The sequence below is a fragment of the Sminthopsis crassicaudata genome, chromosome X (genome assembly GCF_048593235.1).
Source record: "Sminthopsis crassicaudata isolate SCR6 chromosome X, ASM4859323v1, whole genome shotgun sequence".
NCBI lineage: Eukaryota > Metazoa > Chordata > Mammalia > Dasyuromorphia > Dasyuridae > Sminthopsis > Sminthopsis crassicaudata.
The window spans coordinates 69,890,456-69,907,315 of record NC_133623.1 but is presented as its reverse complement, the minus strand read 5'-3'; the positions used below and the strand labels follow the sequence as shown (position 1 = coordinate 69,907,315).

The following is a 16,860-nucleotide window of genomic DNA, read 5'->3' as shown; positions in this document are numbered from 1 at the left end:
TGACCCACACTTAACAACAAATACCAAGATAAGGTCAAAATGAGTTCATGATTTAGACATAAAGAATGAGATTATAAATAAATTTTAAAAAACATAGGATACTTTACCTTTCAAACCTGTTGAGGAGGAAGGAATTTGCGACCAAAGAAGAACTAGAGATCATTATTGATCACAAAATAGAAAATTTTCATTATATTAAGTTAAAATGTTTTTGTACAAACAAAACTAATGCAGATAAGATTAGAAGGGAAACAATAAACTAAGAAAACACTTTTACAGTCAAAGGTTCTAATAAAAACCTCATTTCCAAAATATATAGAGAATTGACTGAAATTTATTAAAAAATCAAGCCATTCTCCAATTGATAAATGGTCAATGGATATGAATAGACAATTTTCAAATGAAGATATTGAAACTATTTCTAGTCATGTGAAAAGGTGCTGCAAATCACTGTTGATCAGAGAAATGCAAATTAAGACAACACACCTCTCAGTTTGGCTAAGATGACAAGAAAACATAATGGCAAATGTTGGAGGGGCTGTGGGAAAACTGGGACACTGATGCATTGTTGGAGGAATTGTGAAGGGATCCAACCATTCTGGAGAGCAATTTGGAACTATGCTCAAAAAGTTCTCAAACTGTGCATACCCTTTGACTACCTACTAGGCCAATATCCCAAAAAGATCTCAAAGAAGGGAAAGGGACCCACAAGTGAAAAAATGTTTGTTGCAGTCCTTTTTGGAGTGGCTAGAAACTGGAAACTGAATGGATGCCTCCCAATTGGAGAATGGCTAAATAAATTTTAGTACATGAATGTTATGGATATTATTGTTCTATAATAAATGATCAGCAGGATGATTTCAGAGAGGCCTGGAGAGACTTACATAAGCTGATGTTAAATGAAATGAGCAGAAGCAGGAGATCATTATACATTTCAACAACAATAATATATGCTGATCAATTCTGAAGGATATGGCTCTCTTCAATAAAGAGATGATTCAAACCAGTTCTAACTGTTCAGTAATGAAGAGAATTAGCTACATCCAGAGAGAGAACTATGGGAAATGCATGTGGACCACAACATAGCATTTCCACTCTTTCTGTTGTTGTTTGCTTGCATTTTTGTTTTCCCTCTAAGGTTTTTTTAGTTTCTTTATAGATCTGATTTTTCTTGTGCAGCAAGATAACTGTCTAAATATGTATACATATATTTTGTTTAACATATACTTTAACATATTTAACATGTATTGGACTACCTGGCATCTAGGGGAGGGGGGGGAAGAAGGGGAAAAGTTGGAATAGAAGGTTTTGCAAGGGTAAATGTTGAAAAATTACCCATGCACATATTTTGTAAATAAAAAGATATAATAAAAATATTAAGAAAAACATTTTTATTAATAGTTTTTATTTACCAGATATATGCATGGGTAATTTTACAACATTAACAATTGCCAAACCTTTTATTCTAATTTTTCCCCTCCTTCCCCCCTCCCAGATGGCAGGTTGACCAATACATGTTAAATATGTTAAAGTATATGTTAAACAAAATATATGTATACATATTTAGACAGTTATCTTGCTGCACAAAAAGAATTGGACTTTGATATAGTGTACAATTAGCCTGTGAAGGAAATCCAAAATGCAGGTGGACAAAAATAGAGGGATTGGGAATTCTATGTAGTGGTTCATACTCATTCCCAGAGTTCTTTTGCTGGGTGTAGCTGGTTCAGTTCATTACTGCTCTATAGGAACTGATTTGGTTCATCTCATTGTTGAAAATGGCCACATCCATCAGAATCAATCATCATATAGTATTGTTGTTGAAGTATACAATTATCTCCTAGTCCTGCTCATTTCACTCAGCATCAGTTCATGTAAGTCTCTCCAGGCCTCACTGAAATCATCCTGCTGGTCATTTCTGACAGAACGATAATATTCTATAACATACATATACCATAATTTGTTCAGCCATTCTCCAATTGATGGGCATCCACTTAGTTTCCAGTTTCTAGCCACTACAAAGAGGGCTGCCACAAACATTTTTGCACATGTGGGTCACTTTCCCTTCTTTAAGATCTCTTTGGGATATAAGCCCAGTAGTAACATTGCTGAGTTTTACAACTTTTTGAGCATAGTTCCAAATTGCTCTCCAGAATAGCTGGATGTTTTCACAATTCCACCAACAATGTATCAGTGTCCCAGTTTTCCCACATCCCCTCCAACATTGTGCATTATCTTTCCCTGTCATTCTAGCCAATCTGACAGGTGTGTAGTGGTATCTCAGAGTTGTCTTAATTTGCACTTCTCTGATTAATAATGACTTGGAGCATCTTTTCATATGGCTAGAAATAATTTCAGTTTCTTCATCTGAGAATTGTCTATTCATATCCTTTGACCATTTATCAATTGGAGAATGGCTTGATTTAAGAAAAACATTTAGCAGCAATGGTCCAATGACAAATATTTGGGACACCTCACTAGAGACCTCCTTCCCAATTGACATGGAATACTTTTACTATAATCATTCTGCCAATTTTGGGTCTAATTCCACTAATATCTGGGCCACATGTCCACACCATTTCCATAAAAAGAGCACTGAATAATTTATCAAATATCTTGCAGAAATGTATATAAACTAGGGAGATTCTGGGAAGATGGCAGAGTAGGTTGGTAAATTTCAAGCCGCCCTCAAATCCCCCATAACTAGAACAAATTTGTACTTCAGGGTGAACATGGACTGGTGAAAAATCAAGAAGATTTGGAGCAGAACAGGGGTCCTTTGTGGTATAACCAGAGATTGGAAGAAAGACTTGGAGCCAGGGATTAATTTGTGTGAAGTGCAAGAGCCTCCCAACTATTTCCTCAGAATCACCAAATTGGGAGTCCTGGAGCTAGCTGGCTGGAACCTCAGAAGGAACCACAAAAACTTATACAAGAACCCAGAAAAGAATTTAAAAATCAAATGAGAGACCTTGAGAAAGAAATAAAAACAAAAAAAACCATCCAAGAAAAACAAGAAGATTATGAAAAAAAGTTAACAAAGAGACAGAGAGTACAGTCTCAGAAATGAAAATAACTCTTTGAAAATTAGGATCAGGCAAGAAACACAACAGATTATAAAGAATGGAAAAAAATAGAACAGAATGTGAGAAATATCATATAAGAAAAATGACATATCTGGAGAACAGATCAAGAAGAGAAAATATAAGAATAATTGAAATGTCTGAAAGTTTGTGACCAAAAAAAAGAAACTTGACACAATAATGTGAGAAATAGTTTAAGAAAATTTTCCTGGAATGATGGAGAGGAGGAGAAAGTAAAAATAGAAAAAAAAAAAATCCACCAATCACCACCTCAATGAGATCCTTTGCGGAAAGCACATAGGAATCTTATTGCCAAATCTTATTGCCAAATTTTGAAACCCTCAGATTAGAGAAACATTTTTGCAAGAAATATGAAAAAAAATTCAAATACACTGGAGCTACAATTAGAATTGTACATGACTTATCAGTGGCCACAATAAAAGACCACAGGTCCTAGAATCATATCTACTGACAATCAAAAGAACTAGGCCTGCAGCCAAAAAATATCGTATCCAGCAACATTATCTATAATAGTGAATGAGAAAAAAATGGACATTCAATGAACCTGAAGATTTTTTTAGGACTTTATCAACCAAATCCAAACTTAATAGAAAATTTAACATAGAAGAACCAATACCAAAGATAAATAACAAGGAACTCAACAAGGACAAATTGTTTATGTTTTTTAATAAATGGGAAATGAATACCATATAAGATTGTCATCAATAATAGGGCAGCTCAAAAGAAAGATTAGAACAGCGTTAAGGCAAAAAATAGTAATTCTACAAATGAGATTCAGAGGAAGAATCAACAAAGAGGAATTAGAAAGGGGAGGAGGGCTCATAGTACTGAAAACCTCCTCACATCAGAAATTAATTAAATAGGCAATATTACATCTAGACCATGAAAGATTTATCACCCTCCAAAATGTATAAAGAAATAAGGGGGTAGGGATGGGCAGATCGGGAAGGAAAGGAAAGGGGAAGAAAACAAGGGAGGAATCCATGGGTAAGGGGAGGTTAAGTATTAATTAGCAAAGGCAAGTTAGAAGCAGTATTAAAGCAATGAGTCAGGAGAGATAGGAAAGCTGTGTGTGTTTATATGTGTGTGTGTGTGTGTGTGTGTGTGTGTGGCCAGAAGGGAGGGGGGAAGATGAAGTGTATGTATTTATGTATGTGTATGTATATATCTACATATGTAAACATAAATATATCCTTTCTTAACTATTAGACTGCTTGGGGGAGGGGCTGGGATGAAAGGGGGAAGAATAAAGTTAAAAAGGTGCACAGCAGAAAGCAAAAGAACAATTTACAAGGAAGTAAAGAAAAGATAGACACATTAATATAATTTCTCCTACTAATATTTATACTTTCTTGATCTGGTATTTGTTGTATGTTTTGAATCTTCCCTAATGTTATGCTGGGCCTATGACAATGTTCTCTTTTGTTTTGTTTCATTTTGTTTTGTATTCCTTTTCTGTTTTTCTTTTATTCTTTTTAAAAAATAAAACAAATTATATATTTAAATAAAAAGAAATCTATAAACAATAGCTACAGCATTCTCCTGGTTGACCACTTTAGTAACTCTATTAAAAATGGAAATGAAGTTAGTCTGACTTGGCCTATTTTTAATGAAATCATGTTGATTTTTTTTTCTTCACCATTCACTTTTCTTGATGTTCGCTAGCCATCTCTTTAATAATATGTTTCATCTATGACACCTTTTCTTTCATTTAGGTTCCCTAGAATACCTGCCCCACAGTCAAGATACTCAGTGTGTCCAGAGACACACAAAATGAGAGCTTAGGAGCCTCCATTTTGCTCTAGTCAATCAAAGGACACAAATTGTTCAAAGCAAAGACATTTAACAAAAGAGCAGAAGTAAACTGCAATGGAACATTCCCCCATAATATTCAGAGAGCAGACTCTCCCACAAATAGATCCCTATTAGTAGGGATAGAGGTAGGGGATGAGTATCCATACTAATCATACAAGAAGAGCCCACATAGAGGGACAGTTGTGGGGGGGGCAGTTCATACCTCCAATGATGCTTTCACTCAACTGCTCTCAATCCCAGACATATGGCACATTGCTCCGTTTGACTTACTACACAGTTTCTTCTCTGAGTGGTTCTATCTGTTGTTCTTTGCTCTTATCTCATCTATATTCATTTCTACATAGCCAACTAAGCCATTTCAATGAGTGGCCCATGATATGGTAGTTAGAACCTCTCCATGATAAGGAAAGGCTGACTTCTTTAATCATATCCTCTATATCTCCCCTCTCCCAGAAGAAATCTAGTCAGAGTGTTCTCAGGTAGGATTTGTTTGGTTTCCAGATAAAGGTTTTCTACACTTTTTCTACACTTAATTATCTATCTTAGAGCTCAGACAGATACATTTTAAGATTATGGATTAGCTGACAATGAATTTAAACCATAATAGAAAGGAGTCTGAGCAGTTAAAATTAGTGCTGTCTTTCCACATTACCCCCAATGCTGTCTCTATTATGCATATCTGTCAGAAGCAAATATGCTTTGATAGTATATTTTGGCTACTGAGAACTCCAGTGTCCCTAAAAATATATTCTAAAATCATTCCCAGAAATCACCTGAAGTTCATTGATCTATAATTTGCAGATTATATTCCCTTCCCTTTTTTTCAAAATTGGGGGCAATTTGCCTTCTCCAATACCCTCATGTATTCTTTCCTGAAGCAACAAGTCCTAAAGACGGAGAGCCAAGAGGCACCTTGTATCAGGCAAGTCAAATTACGCTCACTATCTCAACCACCTCTTCTTCTGAGCCCAGGAGTCTTTCAAATGCATGTATCTCTCTCAGAAAACTGGTCCTGCTTCAATTTCACCACTTGCAATGATCACTGAGAAAAGCAATTCCTGTAAAGAAGAAGCTAGTCAATCATTCCCACCATCTTCTCCCAATGGGACAGGTAAGCCAACCTAGCTAAATCAATGAAGTTCCTCATGAGAAAGGTTAGCGGTTGCAAATGGTCGGCCTCCTCTTGCTGCAATCACTGGAACCAAAAAATTGCAATGTGATTTGGAGAGAGATGTGATCACTCTTCTCTTGGTCTGTGTTTGTGGTTCTTACCCAGGAAGATATCCTTGATCCCTTGGGATACAACCAATATAGCTGCTCAGAGTCCCTGCCCCTTTGTGACCAAAAGCAATATTGTTCCCCAGGGTCTCTGATTCCTTGTGACTGAAAACAATACTGCTTCTCAGGATTTCTACTCCCTTGTGCTTGAAAGTGATCCTCTTGGCCCTTGAACCATGACTCAGAAGTTTATAGAAGCTATGGAGTTCCCAGTCTAGTGCTAACACAAGGTTTCCATCTTTCTGACCAGTTGCTGGGTTTGCTTACTGTTTCTGATTTGAGAGCTACTGAAATGTCTGTCCCTTCTACTGCTACTTAATCCCTCCAATGCCCTTTTATCCTCATGAGCTCCAAGCCAGCCTCTATTGTACAGATACGTTCTTCTTCCAACCTGTGAAGTTGTCTTGGGCTTGGAGAATATCTCACCTAGATTTCTTGTTGGCTCAATCACTCAAGAATTCGATTTGAACCATTATTTTAAATTTATTGGAGGAGAATGTTGAGAGTTTGGCTTAGTGCTTCTTCTATTCTGCCATTTAGCTAATAACTTCCTGATTTGCATTAGTGATCATTTGATTCTTAGATAGAGTATAGGAATCAACAAAGGTAAATGGGCATTTTCCCAGACTATGAGCATTTTCACTGATGGTCCTCCTTACTTGAAATGCTTTTACTCTTCTCATCCTTCACATTCAGGATAAATGTTTACTTTCTACAGAGAGCCCTCCTTGATCCCTCTTAAGTCTATCCCCTTCCCACTGCTTATTACTTTCACTTCCTCCTGTCCATGGTTCTCCATAGTTGTTTACATGTTCTTTGGGTATCCATCAGATCGAGCTCATTCAAAGTAAAGACTGTATTTTGCTGAGTTCCTGGCACTTAGTAGATGTTTAACAGATGATTATTGACTGACTATTCTGGATCTGATTCTCACTAATGGGGAAGAACTAATTCTTGGAATGGAAATAAGGGGAGGAAGTGCCCACTCAGCCCTAGAGTTTATGATAAAAGAGAGGCAATCTGAGGATAGTGTGAGAAGCCAATGCAACTAGTCTGTTGTTATTTCATAAAGCAAAAAGCAGTAACTGCTGGGAGTAAAGACTTAATTTTTGACAAAAGCTTCTGAGAATACTGAAAAGCAGTATGTCAGAAATTAGGTATAGATCAGATTTTGCCACATAAACCAAAATAAGTTTTAAATGAATATGTGAATTAGACAAAAATAAGACAAGATTTACAGGATTGAGAAATTACCATTCTCATTTATAGATAGAGGAAAAATTCAAGGACAAAGAAGAGATAGAGAGGACCCAGAAGTAAAACTGATCATTAAAATTACATGAAATTAAATGTTTTTATAAAAAGAAAATTAATGTGGGTAAAATTATTTTTTTAATTTTAATTTTTTTCATTTTATATAGCATATTATTTTTTTCACAGTATATATGCATGAGTAATTTTTAAATAATATTATGCCTTGTGTTCATTTTTCCAAATTATCCCCTCCCTCCCTTTACTCCCTCCCCTTGATGAAAGGCGGTCCCATACATTTTACATATGTTACAATATATCCTAGATACAATATGTGTGTGTAAATACCATTTTCTTGTTGCAATGTGGGTAAAATTAGAAAAAAGCAGATACATTAAAAAAAAAACCTTTGCAGTAAGTTTTTCTGATATTTGTGGTATACAGGGAAATGATTCTAATTTACAATCCTAAGAGGAATTTCCCAAATGATAGTTAAAGGATATACTCAGTTTTTAGAGGAAGAAATCTAAACTATCCAAAACCATATGGAACACTTTTCAAAATTATTAATAATTAGGAAAATGCAAATTAAAGCAACTCTGAGATTCTGCTTTACAGCCTTGAGTATTGTTGCTGAAGAATATGGTTAAGAGAGCAACTAATCACCTTTTATGAAGTTATTGGTAAAGATGAGAATTTTTTTTTTTGGCTGAGGTAATTGGGGTTAAGTGACTTGTCCAGGGTCACACAGCAAGATGAGAATTTTTAAAAAAGGAAAATGACAATTAAATGTTGTTGCCGCTGTAAATTGTTCCAGTTATTCTAAAAATCAGTTTTAAAGTATATGCTAAAGACACTGAACTGATCATACCTGGGCCTATACCCAATAAGATCAAAGAAAGATGCATGTGTACAAACATATTATAACACCATTTTTGTTGTTGTTGTTGTTGGTAGTAGTAGTAGTAGTAGTCATTGTTGTTGTCATATGGAGACTAATGGGTTGTCCTTCAATTGGCAGAATGCTTAAACAAATAATGTTATATAAACATAATGGACTATTATTGCACTATTGAAAATGTCTAAATGAAGAGTTTCCAAGAAACTTGGGAAAACAAGGATCAACAAAAAAGTCTCTTATGTAGATGAAGAATTAAAAGACAGAACCATGAGCAATAGTTCAAAGTTATTAAGAGACGAATTAAGGTATGATATCAGAAAAAAAATGTTCCAAAAAAAAATCAGAATTCTCTAGTGTGCCATTGGCTGCCTTGAAGAGAAAACCCAAATTCCCAGACTAGTTCTGAAAATAGCAGTGTGAAGAATGCTGAAGTTTCAGATATTGCATTTCCCCATTGCTCCTTCTTTGAAAAAAGAGACCAACTTTATAATATAAATTTAAAATCAAGCATACAATATATAAGAAAAAAAGTTAAGTAGATGAAAATTATCTTAGAAAAGTTAGATATGATATAGCTCTGGAAAAAACTGAATGGAAATAGAAAGGAGTTTTTACTTTTTCTCAACAGTACCTTCACAAAACACAAAAATTTAAAGCATAAAACTTCACAGTTTCATAAACAAATGGAGAAAAACAAAAATCATTAAATGCATCCTTACAGTCCATAGTGTGATATAAATGATTTTAATAAAGGATGTGAAAACAGATTAAAAAGTAACTCAAAACTAAATAATCTATGCCTAAAGAATGAGTGTCAAAGAAAAATCATAGAAAACAACAATTTCATTAAAGAAAATGCCAACAATGAGTCCACATACCAAAAATAATGGGACGCAACCAAAGCAATACTTAGGGAAATTATCTTTCTCTAAATGCTTGCATCAATAAAACAGACAAAGAAAAGATTAAGGAATTGGGAGTACAGGTTTTTTTATCCAGAAAAAGAAAAAAATTAAAATCTGCAATTAAATATCAAAATGAAAATCCAGAAAATCAAAGATGAGATTAATAAACTTGAAAGTAAAACAAATAAACTAATAAAAATAGGAATTGGTTTGATTTGATTTTTTAAAAAAGCAATCAAATAGATAAACCATTGGTAATTTGATTTTTTTAAAAGAAAGAAAACCAAATTACTAGTCCCAAAAATGAATTGGGTGAACACATAAGATGAAACTAATTATTAGGAATCATATTCAAGGCAAACTGAATTTACTTAATGAAATGAATGAATATTTACAAAAATATGAACTGTACGTGTTAACAGAAGAGAGAATAAAATATGTGAATTACCCCATCTTAAGAAAAAGAGAGGCTCCTCGTGGTGGTGACGGCAGCAGAGGAGCTGGAGGGGGGGGGCCATGTCCAAGGCGTGGGGGTTCTGGGGAGTCCTGTTGGGCAGGAAGCAGCACATGGTGGCAACGCCTAGCCCGAGTGGGAAGAAGTTCAGAAGGAAACCTCAGCTAGCCAGTTACCTGGGGAACATCATGAATCTGAGCACTTTTGACTTTCAAACAGGGAAAATGATCATGAATAAGATGAACAAGAATCGACAGAGGATGCACTCTGATTGTTCTAATGAAGCCAAAGGAAAACCAGATTTAAATACAACACTACCTGAACAGCACACAGCATCTGTCTTCAAACAGCCTGTTATCAAGATTACCAACCATCCCAATAATAAAGTAAAGAGTGATCTCCTAAGGCTGTGGACCACCCTCAACAGCTTTTTGGGGAGAAGAAACTAAGTGGACTGAATGCCTTTGACATTGCAAAAGAGCTTGTGAAAACAATGGACCTTCCTAAAGGTTTACAAGGGGTTGGCCCCGGTTGCACTGATGAAACCCTCCTCTCTGCCATTGCCAGTGCTCTGCGCACTAACACAATGCCCATCATTGGACAGCTCTCAGAAGCAGTCAAGAAGAACCCTGGAGTGTGACTTGATACCTCCCAACCACTCTGCGAAGCGTTCATGGTGACTGATGAAGATATTAGGAAACAGGAAGAACTTGTACAGCAGGTGAGAAAGAGGCTGGAGGAGGCACCGATAGACAGTATGCTTGCTCTGTGGAAGAAATTGCCGGGGATGGGGATGCTCCTGGGGACAACTTCAGAAGAGGAAGAAGAAGACTAGGAAGAAGAGGAGCAGGACCAAGACCCTGAGATGGAGACTAAATAGTCCAGGAAGATCCAGCTAAGATTTATGGGTAGAGCAGCAGTAGCAGCAGGGCCAGCATTCCCAAAGCCAGGCATGTACAAAGACTAAACAGCATCTACCAAACTTAGGAACAAGCTCCCTTGACCACTAGAGGAAAGAGTTGAGCATTAGAGAGGAACTCTTTACTTTTTTGAAAGACACTTTGCCCCTCTTTTCCCTCCCCTTTTCAAAGGTGGGGAGGAGCTAAATGGGTTTATACCAGATATACAATCTCCCCCTTCTTATTTAGGGGATGCTAGTTCAGTATGGTAAATTTTCCTAGGCCTTTGGTACCTTTCACTTTTTGATCTAGATTCAGCATTTTCTCTCTCCTTCTGGGTCTTTTTTTTTTTGAAGTAAGTAAGAAAGACTCATCTTCATTGCTTAGCCTCTGTCCAGTAACTTAATTGATAAACCATTTAAATTTGTTTGAAATTTTTATTTACAAAACATATGCATGGGTAATTTTCCAACATTTACCCTTGCAAAACCTTCTGTTCCAACTATTCCCCTCCTTCCCCCATCTCTCCCCAAAATGGCAGGTAGTCCAATACATGTTAAATATGTTAAAGTATATGTTAAATCCAATATATGTATGCATATTTATACAGTTATCTTGCCGCACAAGAAAAATCAGATCTAGAAAGAAAGAAAAAAAAAACCTGATAAGGAAAACAAAAAATGCAAGCAAACAGCAACAGAAAGAGTAGAAATGCTATGTTGTGGTCCACATTCATTTCCCATAGTTCTCTCTCTGGGTGTAGCTGATTCTCTTCATTACGGAATAATTAGAATTGGTTTGAATCATCTCATTGTTGAAGAGAGCTACATCCAATAGAGTTGATCATTGTGTAATCTTGTTGTTGCCAGGTATAATGATCTCCTGGTTCTGCTCATTACACTTAGCATCAGTTCATGTAAGTCTTTCCAGGCCTCACTGAAATCATCCTGCTGGTCATTTCTGACAGAACAATAATATTCTATAACATACATATACCATAATTTGTTCAGCCATTCTCCAATTGATGGGCATCCATTCTGTTTCTAGTTTCTAGCCACTACAAAAAGGATTGCCACAAACATTCTTGCACATACAAGTCCCTTTCCCTTCTTTAGTATTTCTTTGGGATATAAGCCCAGTAGTAACACTGGACCAAAAGAGCGTGACCAGTTTGATAATTTTTTTGGGCATTATTTCAGATTGATCTCCAGAATGGTTGGATTCATTCACAACTCCACCAACAATGCATCAGTGTCCCAGTTTTCCTACATCTCCTCTAACATTTGTCATTATCTTTTCCTGTTATCTTAGCCAATCTGACAGGTGTGTAGTGGTATCTCAGAGGTGTCTAAATTTGCATTTCTCTGATCAATAATGATTTGGAGCATCTTTTTATATGACTAGAAATAGTTTGAATATCTTTATCTGAAAATTGTCTATTCTCATATCCTTAGACCATTTACCAATTGGAGAATGGCTTGATTTCTTATAAATTTGAGTCAATTCTCTATATATTTTATAGAAATGAGACCTTTATCAGAACCTTTGAATGTAAAAATGTTTCCCCACTTTATTACTTCCCTTCGAATCTTGTCTGAATTAGTTTTGTTTGTATAAAACTTTTTTAATTTGATATAATCAAAATTTTCTATTTTGTGATCAATAATGATCTCTAGTTCTTCTTTGGTCACAAAATTGTTCCTCCTCCACAGGTCTGAGAGACAAAGTATCCTATGTTCTTCTAATTCATTTATAATCTCATTCTTTATGTTTAAATCATGAACCCATTTTGACCTTATCTTGGTATATGATGTTAAGTGTGGATCAATGCCTAATTTTTGCCATTCTATTTTCCAATTTTCCCAGCAGTTTTTGTCAAATACTGAATTCTTATCCCAAAAGTTGGAGTCTTTGGGTTTGTCAAATGCTAGATTGCTATAGTTATTGACTATTTTTTCCTGTGAACCTAACCTATTCCACTGATCAACTATTCTATTTCTTAGCCAATACCAAATCAGATTATACATGTACTCTCAATGTATACCCATATCAGAAATACAGTGTTCAAGAATTTTGGTTTTTGTTTTTTGTTTTTGATGACTGCTGCTTGATAAAAATTTTAGATCTGGAACATCTAAGCCACCTTAATTTGATTGTATTTTCATTAATTCCCTTGAAATTCTCGACCTTTTGTTCTTCCAGATGAAATTTGTTGTTATTTTTTTCTAGGTCAGTAAAAGAGTTTCTTGGGAGTCTGATTGGTATAGCACTAAATAAATAGATTAGTTTAGAGAGTATTGTCATCTTTATTATATTTGCTCAACCTATCCAAGAGCATTTAATATTTTTCCATTTATTTAAATCTGACTTTATTTGTGTGAAAAGTGTTTTGTAGCTTTGCTTATATACTTCCTGACTTTCCCTCAGCAAATAGATTCCCAAGTATTTTATACTATTGCCAGTTATATTAAATGGAATTTCTCTTTGTATCTCTAGCTGTTGGATTTTGTTAGTGATGTATAAAAATGCTGCTGATTTATGTAGATTTATTTTGTATCCTGAAACTTTGCTAGAGTTGTGGATTATTTCTAATAGCTTTTTAGTGGAATCTCTGGGGTTCTCTAAGTATACCATCATATCATCAGCAAAGAGTGATAATTTGGTTTCCTCATTACCTTCTAATTCCTTTAATCTCTTTCTCAACTCTTATGGCCAAAGCTAGCGTTTCTAATACAATATTGAATAGTAATGGTGATAGTGGGCAACCTTATTTCACTTCTGATCTTATTGGGAATGGTTCCATTTTATCCCTATTACATATGACATTTATTGATGGTTTTAAATAGATGTTATTAACTATTTTTAAGGAAAAGTCCATTTATTCCTATACTCTCTCAAGTTTTTAATAGGAATGGGTGTTGGATTTTATCAAATGCTTTTTCTGCATCTATTGAGATGATCATATGGTTTTTGTTAATTTGGTTATTGACATAGTCAATTATGCTAATAGTTTTCCTAATATTGAACCAGTCCTGCATTCCTGGTATAAATCCTACTTGGTCATAGTGTATTATGGGTGATTTTTTGTAATCTTTTTGCTAATACTTTATTTAAGATTTTTGCATCAATATTCATTAGGGAGATTGGTCTATAATTTTCTTTCTCTGTTTTCATACTACCTGGTTTAGGTATCAGTACCATGTCTGTGTCATAAAATGAATTTGGTCGGAGTCCTTCATTTCCTATTTTTTCAAATTGTTTCTATAGTATTGGGGTTAATTGTTCTTTAAATGTTTGGTAGAATTCACATGTAAATCCATCTGGTCCTGGGGATTTTTTTCCTTAGGGAGTTGAATAATAGCTTGTCCTATTTCTTTTTCTAAAATGGGACTGTTTAACCAATTTACTTCTTCCTCTGTTAATCTGGGAAGCTATATTTTTGAAAGCATTCATCCATTTCATTTAAGTTATCAAACATATTGACATAAAGTTGGGCAAAGTAACTCCTATTGCTCTAATTTCCTCTTTATTAGTGGCAAGTTCTCCCTTTTCACTTTTAAGACTAACAATTTGATTTTCCTTTTTTCTTTTTCTAATCAAATTTACCAAGAGTTTATTTATTTTGTTGTTTTTTTCATAGAAAAAAAAACATTTTACTTCCACTTTCCCCCTCTTTTTGTTATAATCCCCTTTCCATCTCTAGTTTCTTTTTTATATTATAACAGTAAAACCAGATTATACATGTACTCTCAATGTATACCCATAGCAGAAATACAGTTCTCAAGAATTTTTTTTCCATTTTACCTTTTTATGCTTCTCTTGAGTTCTGTATTTAAAGGTCAAGTTTTTTGTTTAACTCCAGTCTTTTCATCAAAAATAAACGGAATTCACCAGTTTCATTGGATGTCCATCTTCTTCCCTGAAAGAAAATGCTCAGTTTTGCAGGGTGATTATTCTTGGCTGCATTCCAAGTTCCTTCACCTTTCAGAATATCAGATTTCAGGCCCTTTGATCCTTTAAAGTGGAAGTGGCTAAATCCTGAGTAATCCTTATTGTGGCTCATCAGTATTGTTTCTTTCTGACTGCTTGAATTATTTTTCCTTGGTCTGATAGTTTTCAAATTTACCCATGATATTCCTTGGGGTTTTAATTTTGGGTCTCTTTCAGGAGGCATTCAGTGAATTCTTTCAATTGTCATTTTACCTTTTGTTTCTATGATATATGGACATTTCTCTTTGATGATTTCCTGAAAGATAATGTCTAGTAGGCTCTTTTTTTCATCATGTATTTCAGGGAGTCTGAATCCCCCAAGAATACTAATTCTTAAGAGACCATTTTTATGTTTTAGATTATTGCTCCATACATGAATTCATGTCATTGAATTTCATTCCCAACTTGATCTTGGGGAAGTCCTTTTCTGGAGATGGTATCGCTCATGTCATTCCTGGGACTGAAAAGTATATTATTGGCAGCTGTATCAAGCATATTCCAATTGCTGAGAGTGATAACATTTTATTCAGCAGTTATTGAGAGAACGAGTAGTAGGAATTCCTGAACAATCCCTGGAAACAGTCAGATTAGTTAAAGAAATTAATGAGTATGATACAGATGGTTCAAAGTGATTAAACAGTATTCTGGAATCAATGCAATCTAAAAAAAATCATTTTCTATTGATGTTGATTATTAACAGTTCCTAAGTTCAGAAATATTCTTTTATCCAAAGTTTGTTAATTCAGAGTTTACACGGACTGTCTCAAAAGCAATAGATGAGACAACACAGAATTGTCTAATCAATGTCAGATGTCCTTTTTATAAAAAATATCATCCTCCACATTATTGGTGGATTTTGAAATGATCAAGCCATTTGGGATTTATTCCCAAAGGGCTATAAAACTGAATACCCTTTGATACAGCAGTGTGAATTATCCCAATGAGATCATAAAAAAGGGAAAAATATCCACATATGCAAAAATGTTTATAGGAGCTTTTTGTGTAGTGTCAAGCAACTGGAAACTGAGTGGATGCCCATCAGTTGGAGTATAGCTGAATAATTTATTGGTATATGGATGTAATGGGATATTATTGTTTTATAAGAAATGATGATCATGCCAGCTGATTTAAAAAAACATAGACTTACATGAGGGGAAGGATTCTGGGAATATGGTAGAGTAGGTTGGTAAATTTTAAGGTCTCTAGATTTCCCCCACAAATGGAACAATTTTCTGCCTCAGGGCGAACATAGACTGATGAAAGATACAGGTATATAGTAAGATTCTCTAGGCCTCAGCCAGTAAACAAACCATATTTCCTTTGCACCCATAAGGTAATTATAGTTCAGCGAACTATGGTTCATCCCTATAGTATAATGACCGATCATTCACTCCTGTTACATGACTGTTACCAGGTGGCTCCAGGAACACACATAACTTAAAGAATAACATCCTGATTATGCCCAAAAAATTATTAAACTGTGCATACCCTTTGATCCAGCAGTGCTACTATTGGGCTTATATCCCAAAGAAATACTAAATAGGGGAAAGGGACCTGTTTGTGCCAAAATGTTTGTAGCAGCTCTTTTCGTAGTGGCCAGAAACTGGAAAATGAATGAATGTCCATCAATTGGAGAATGGTTGGGTAAATTATGGTATATGAAGGTTATGGAATATTATTTCTCTGTAAGAAATGACCAGCAGGATGAATTCAGAAAGGTTTGGAGAGACTTACATGAACTGATGCTGAGTGAAATGAGCAGAACCAGAAGATCACTATACACTTCAACAATACTGTATGAAGATATATTCTGATGGAAGTGGATATCTTCAACATAAAGAAGATCCAACTCACTTCCAGTTGATCAATGATGGACAGAAACAACTACACCCAGAGAAGGAACACTGGGAAGTGAATGTAAATTGTTAGCACTACTGTCTATCTGCCCAGGTTACTTATACCTTCGGAATCTAATACTTAATGTGCAACAAGAAAATTGGATTTACACACATATATTGTATCTAGGTTATACTGTAACACGTATAAAATGTATAGGATTGCCTGTCATCTAGGAGAGGGAGTAGAGGGAGGGAGGGGAAAATTTGGAAAAATGAATACAAGGGATAATATTATAAAAAAATTACTCATGCATATATACTGTCAAAAAATTTATAATTATAAAATTAATTTTTTTAAAAAGGGAAAAAAAGAATAACATCCTGGGTAGATTCTGACAAAATCCACCAAGGATGTGTTATCTATG

General features: G+C 34.9%; 1 pseudogene; it reads left to right on the top strand.

Annotated features, from left to right (window-relative positions):
• The first annotated feature begins 9,770 nt into the window (after nucleotides 1-9,770).
• LOC141549057 (methyl-CpG-binding domain protein 3 pseudogene) lies at nucleotides 9,771-10,588 on the top strand (annotated as a pseudogene).
• Nucleotides 10,589-16,860: the final 6,272 nt, after the last annotated feature.